This window comes from Lemur catta, chromosome 2 (assembly GCF_020740605.2).
Source record: "Lemur catta isolate mLemCat1 chromosome 2, mLemCat1.pri, whole genome shotgun sequence".
Classification (NCBI taxonomy): domain Eukaryota; kingdom Metazoa; phylum Chordata; class Mammalia; order Primates; family Lemuridae; genus Lemur; species Lemur catta.
The window spans coordinates 110476116-110483666 of NC_059129.1; the positions used below are offsets into that span (position 1 = coordinate 110476116).

The window sequence follows — 7551 nt, forward strand, 5'->3', positions numbered from 1 at the left end:
ATTCTCATAAGGAGTAAGCAACCTAGATCCCTCACATGCACAGTTTACAGTAGGGTTCATGCTCTTATGAGAATCTAATGCTGCTGATTATCTGACAGGAGGTGGAGCTTATGCGGTGATGCCAGCAATGGGGAGTGGCTGCAAATACAGATGAGGCTTTGATGTGTTGCCCACTGTTCACCTTCTGCTGTGTGGCCCAGTTCCTAACAGGCCATGGGCTAGTACTGTTCTGCAGCTCAGGGGTTGGGGACTGCAGTGTTAAGTGATTTCATGGAATTATAAATGAAACATCTAATTGACCACATCTAAAAGCATGCATGTTATGTTATTTTCCATGCTATTATCTGATTGTATGCATTTTTAAGCTCTGGCAATGAATATTTTGAAATACATATTTCTAATATACTGACTTTATTTTGTAGGTGATAAGAAACAAAGCCTAATGAAAAACATATTTTTCAGTGTTTGCTGCTTAACTTCGTACAAATTTTAAAAACAGATTTCCATAATAAGAAAATACGAGGATAACAGTAAAATATTTTCTCCTACTTCTAGTTAGTGGATAGGCTATGCATGGTTTATTTGATTTATTTTTATTGCTATCAACTTGTTCTATAAAATAGGTGTAGAAAGAAACCAATAGCCATCATATTTAGGTTTTTTAAATCTACTTAAATAAATGTAAGGCTCACCTGTACATTCCTTATATCATCTCTATCCTGTGTTATGCTTTGGAATGATCTCATAATTCATGTTTGTGGTTATTTTCTTTTTACTCAGAGTATACTTCAACTCTAGCCTATTTCCTGAAACATTGCAATCATTGATGGTTGCCAGCTTTATTTACTTAAATTTTACTGATATGTCTGAAGTCTAGACTTTTAAAAAACTTTTGACATTGAATGTTTTTGCATGAGGCCAAATGTTTCTATAACATTTAAAATGTCGTGTTTTTCATTCACCTACTCTTTGTTAGAGCCTCCTAGTGGGTTTATAGGTCCATGCAAAAGAATTATCTCCACATCAGCCAGTACATTTAATTCTACAATATCAAACATAATCTTTATAGCACTCTTGGTAAGGGTATTCTAAAGTATTATGCAGTCTGTTTGTCAAGGCAATCCACTGTCAGAAATAGTCAGGATCTCAGTGTCGTTCCTTTTGTGAACATCCTCACTAAGGGGAACTTATCTGAGAGCAATGATAACTGCATGTGCTCAGATGATCATGGATCATGGCAAATAAATGGAAATGTAATTTTTGAAAGTTAAACTAATTAATGAGTTATGAACAGGACTTAAAGATCTAGATGCACATTCTTTTATGTGTGTATTAGCATTAATAAAATAGCACTTTGTCTTATTTAGTATATTTTTCTGAATAGCTAAAAGCAATTTTAAATTTATTCACTACCTGACTTTTTATTCATTTCTACCCTTCCCATAGCATAAATTGGGTGATATACCATCTAACAGAATCATATATTCTATTTACTGTAATACATACTGCTTTGTATTTTACATTCTAAATACACTTTCTGTATTATTAATTTTATAAATTATCTGATTTTTAATTTTAAATAAAATTCTTGAAGACTAGAAGAGTGAAGGACTATTACTGTACATTTTTTGCATTATTTTTTTCAGTTTCTCTACTCAATGTCCACTCCTTTGACAAAGATTATCTTCTTTTCCATTTCATAAGTTATTTCAATTTCCCAATCCTTCTGAAAATATTGTGTTCAAAATTTTAACTCTTGTACTTACCAAAATGTCAAATTTCACTGTTCATTAAGCAGAAGTAGCAAGTAATAGGACAACTGAATGAGGCACAAAGAAGATATGTGGGTCTTTAGTGGAAAAGCTGACAACAAGTGATGTGAGTGTCTTGTTACATCTGCATCAAAAGCGGCCTAGACGGTTTCTGATATTGAAGAGGATGTACAGAGAATCTTTCCCTGATCACAGACTGCTTTATAAATTTTGACCAGACTTAGGGAAAAAAAAGAATGAAATCTACAGGAAATAAGCCATTACAAACATCTGCCATTGATTATGGAAACACACTTACTACATAAATAAGAATGTTGGGACAGAGAGGAGATACTGAAGACAGGGTGGTTTCACTCACATCATCCTTTATTTTGGTGCCACCCTCGAAATGCCTTGGAGCTATTGTGTGCCAACTTGAGAACAGCTGGTTCTCTATACTTGTTAAAATATACCACATGCAGTTGCCTGAAGTCATGCAAGTTTACTTAGACTCCATGATAAGTAGTACTGGCTGCCAATCTCAAGAGCATATTTCATATAGACGATAACCTTGAATTAAATAGTTCTACATTTTTGCACCACTTCATTTTGGTAGGAAACATATGGACTGAGAAGTGGCCAAGAGTTGTATCAGATACAGTGTACATACATTTCAAAATCCTGTATGAAGCAATTTCAAATTAAGTCTTAGTGTCATACAGTTCAAGGGTATGAGAATAGTATCCCAGGCCATCTGTATGTATCTAGACATTCTATAGCAGATTATATTTTTGTTGGCTTAAATCTCAAGTTAGCCTCAAGAATTTTAATACACTTTCATATGTCTATTAAGATTAAAAAGTTACAGTGAAATAAAAACTAAAAAAATGATAAAAATTTGAATTTAAATGACAAGCCTGAAATTAGAAACTCATCGCCTTGTCTTTCATAAGTCATATTTGTTTTATAGAGGAGAGCTGAAAATTTAAGAGTCAGCTATAATTATGCCCTTTCTGCTGTCACTCAGTTGAAGTCATTGTTATGTGGTAAATGTATTATGGACTTTAAGTCAGACTAGTTGTTGATATGTGTGAATGAACCCAATTTCTGCTCTATCTTAAGACATATTTAGAATTAAGTACTGAAGTAGGCCAGAGGACACAGGTGGTTTGGGGACTTAGATTCATCCCTTGAGGCAGGGACTGGCAGGACAGACTCCTCTGTAGCACTGTGGGAAGTCCAAGGTGCTGACAGAACACAGTATTAGAGTGCTTGTCAGGGTGGAAGTTGGCAGCTGGTGTTGGTAAATCTGTTAAAAGTTGAGGTGAGATATTGAGAGGCAACCGGCAGGCAGAGCCCTGCAGTGGGAAGTCCAGGGGGTGCAAGACCAGATTGTCGAAGCAGGAAAACAGACTTTCAAAGGTAGTCTGTCAGGAGATAGCAAAGCCTCATTCTTGATTGGGATGCTGAGGAAAGATGTCATGTATGGTAAGGAGGCTGGCAAAACAAAGACTGGATTCTAGACCTTTATGCCTTTTGTCAAGACAGAAATTCATACACAGAGAAATAAAGAAAAATGGTAATGCAAAACCATACATGGATTAATTATCTAACAAGATAGCTTCATGCCAATGGCAGTTGCCACTCTGCCTTGTGTTAAGCATAGTCCTTTATGATAAATATAGTCCATTATGTTTATCAGGTCCAATTTTCCCTAGAAACTGAGAGAGAGCTATGTAAGGAGAAGATGGAAAACCAGGAATTTGGAGGATTTTATAAAGGTCTAAATTGTCCTCAGGGACAAAATGGATATGATAATGCTCCAACTTAACCTTACATAATTGTAAAAATTTCAAAATTTTAATGTGTTCCACATGTGATTCTTCACTCACATTGTCTTGTGGTAAATACCACTATATTTTTAAAATTTTTTTAGGATATATCAGGTATTAAACTGATAAGAACAGATACTACACTTGATCTTAGCCAAAAGGCTGAGAGGTGATGGATGTTCATCAGTGTCTATTTTCCCCTTCTTCTGGGTTTATCAGTACATTGAGTTTCCATCCCTGCTCTGCAATTTTGTGTGTTGGCAATGGAACCAGTGAAGAAGTGACATTTGCCACTTGTGCATAAAGAATTTAAGAACAGATATTCCTCCTCCAGGATCTGTCTCCTACTATTAGGAGCAGTGGATGGCAACCAGATTCTAAGAGGTAGTGGGTGGAAGGAGCCTACATCTCTGAATCACTGTATGTAAAGCAGCTGCATACCCACAGTAGAACATGGATATGTGATGAAGAAAGAAATTTCTACTTCTTCTGAAGCTCATTTGTATCTGTCAGAGTGGTTTCGGCACACTTAAATCAGGCTCTCCATATCTTACACTCGAGCTTTAATACAACTTTCTGTTATTGCCTTTCTACTCTATTTTTCCAAAGTATAGTAGCTCACTACACTAGCTTTCTCTTCAATAAATTGCAGCTCTTTACTACTCAGTCTCATAATCACTACTGATTATTGCTATATTTTATATTATTTTGTATGTTGTTTTACTTATTTTTGTGTTATTTTGCTATATTTTATTTGTACATATAAAAAATTGAAAAGATATTTGACTTCCCAAATCATATATTCATGTGTTATCACTTCATTATTAAGGAAGCTATATATATAAGTAGACATAGAAATATCTATCTATATTAATATATCTCAAGTAAGATAAATATTACATTAATGATGGTGTTAATGATACATTTTCAATTGTAACTGGAATTTACTGGGCGTGGTTGTGACTCTGCCCCTTTCCCCAGGAATTATTTAATGCATTTTCAGATAATATGCCTCTTCTATGCTCCTTACAAATAAAAAGATAAGTATGCAAATGAAAAGTCATTTTTATTCAGTTATTCTTCATGATTCTGATCAACATTTATTCAAAATGCTCTTTTTTAATGTTCTAGTTCAACTTTCAAAAATATTTATAAAACTCAAGAGGAAAAGGAAGGAAGATGTATTTACTCATGGTCTTTTCATTGTATTTTCTTCCTTCTTGATATTTCAAAGTTTCTTTTTTATCATTTTCTTTCTGTTTAGAGAAATTCCTTTAACTGTTTTTTGTTAGTTTTCCTTTTTTAAATTTTATTTCAATAGATTTTGGGGGGGTACAATTTTTTTTTTTTTTGTTACATGGATGAACTGTATAGTGGTGAAATCTGGGCTTTTACTGTACCCATCACCTACATAGTATACATTGTATTCAATAGATAATTTTTCATTCCTCACCCCCTTCCCACTCTCCTCTCTTCTGAGTCTCCATCTCCTCACCCCCTTCCCACCCTCCTCTCTTCTGAGTCACACACCACTCTGTGTGACCAGGCATAACAATAGCTTAGCTCTCACTTATAAGTGAAAACATGAAGTATTTGTTTTCCTGTTCCTGAGATACTCCACCTAGAATAATGGCCTCCAGTTCTATCCAACTTGCTGCAAAAGACAAAATATTCTTTTATTTAGTTTTCTTGTGAATTCCTTAAAAAATAGTACTCTATAAGATACATGTTAAGTTTCTATAATGGTTTAGAAAGTAGAATACTAATTATTGCTTGCAGGTATTTTACATCACAGACATCACTTTCAGCTCCCCTGTGTATGAGACTGGAAAAGCCTTCATTTAGAAAACCATTCAACTTTAACAGCACATGTCTTATAACCTGAAGATATGCAATAGAAAAATATATCTTTTCAGGACTCAAAACAATAAATATTTTAAAGTATTGAATACAGACATAAGTTGTCAAATGCCTGTTCCTTTCTAATCAAAGAGACATTTAAACAGTGATATCTGAGACAGATGTCCAAAGGACACTATGATGATCTCTCCTACCACGGCTCTAATCTCATTCTCTCTAGTATGTATCATAAAACCATAGTATCTTGACTATATTCCTTCAACTCCAAGGAGACATGCTTCTACAGAAATATAACATAATTATATATCCTCAAATGTTACTGGCAATTGATACAAGAAATTGACCACATAAAACCTATTTTTATTCTTTATGTAATTGCTCCTGAGGATATTGCAAAACATCCTTTACAGAGAAATCAATGTCACAAATTCACTTAGCATTTAGGAAAAAAATCATTTTCCCCCTACAGATAATGAGGCCTGCCTGGGTAAATCACATTTCTAGTTTTCCTTGGTTGCCAGTGTTCTCAGGATATATTATTTCTTAATTATAAAAATGTAACGTATATCTAGAATTCTGCTTCAGTGTTTGTGTTGCTAATGTTATTTTACTTATTCTATTGAATTTTTGTCATTTCATATGATTTTTTCTGTATTATGTATTTTTTAGTTTTAGAGCATAGATTTTCAAATGATTAACAATATTTATAAATTTATCAGCATCTTAGAAAATATTAAAGGATTAAAATATTTATGGAGAGATAATATATTGATACATAATATATATTTATATGGACAGATGTAGATATAATTGAACACAATCATATAAATACAGCAATGTGTCCCTTAACAATGGATATACAATACGAGAAATGCATTTTTTAGGTGATTTCATTGTTGTGCAAACATCATAGAGTGTATTTACACAATCCTAGATGGTATAGCCTACTACACACCTAGACTGTATGGTATACCTTATTGGTCCTATGCTACAAACCTGTGTAGCATGATACTGTATTGAGTACTGTAGGCAGTTGTAACACAATGATAAGTATTTGTGTTTAAACATACCTAAATATAGAAAAAGTACAATAAAAATGTACTATAAAAGATAAAAAAATGGCACACTTGTATAGGGTGCTTACGAATGAAACTCACAGGACTAGAAGTTGTTCTGCATGAGTCAGTGAGTGGTGAGTGAATATGAAGGCCTAGGACACTATGGTACACCACTGTAGACTTTATAAACACTGTAAACCTAGGCTACAATAAATTGAGAAAAAATAGTTTTTTCAATCCTCAATCTAGGCTTACTGTAACTACTTTATAAACTTTTAAACTTTTTTGACTGTTTGACTCTTGTAATAAGATCTAGCTTAAAAACAAACACATTTTACAGCTGTACAAAATATTTTCTTTCTATCTGTATTCTATAAGATTTTTGCTATCCTTATTTTTTTTAACATTTTAATTTTTTTTTGTTGAAAACTCAGACACAAACACACACATTAGCCTAGGGCTACACAGGATCGGTACCATCAATATCACTGTCTTCCACCTCCACGTTGTCTCACTGGAAGATCTTTAGGGGCAATAACACACACGGCATTGTCATCTCCTGCAATAACAAGGTCTTCTGGAATACCCCCTGAAAGATCTCCTGAGACTGTTTTTAACTTAACATTTTTTTATAAGTAGAAGTACACTGTAAGAACAAAAAGCATAGTATAGTATAGTAAATACATAAACTGGTAACATAGTCATTTATTTTATTTTTCAAGTATTATATACTGTACATAATTGTATGTTCTATACTTTTATATGACTGGTGCTGTAGGTTTGTTTACACCAGCGGCACCAAAACACACAAGTAATATGTTATGTTACTATGGTAAGACCTCACTAGGTGATAGGAATTTTTCGGCTCCATTATAGTCTCGGAGTAGCATCATCTTATATGTGGTCCGTGGTTAACTAAAACATTGTTATGTGGCACATGACTGTAATAATTTTCACCAAAGTAGGTTTGTGAAGTTTTAGTTTTAGCTGTATTCATGTAATATTAACACAAGATAATTTTTAATATGTTAATTCATTTCCACTGATTCC

At 33.5% G+C, this 7551-nt stretch overlaps 1 pseudogene; it reads right to left on the minus strand.

Annotated features, from left to right (window-relative positions):
* Positions 1-3649: 3649 nt before the first annotated feature.
* LOC123633583 lies at positions 3650-3757 on the minus strand (annotated as a pseudogene).
* Between the last annotated feature and the right edge of the window lie 3794 nt (positions 3758-7551).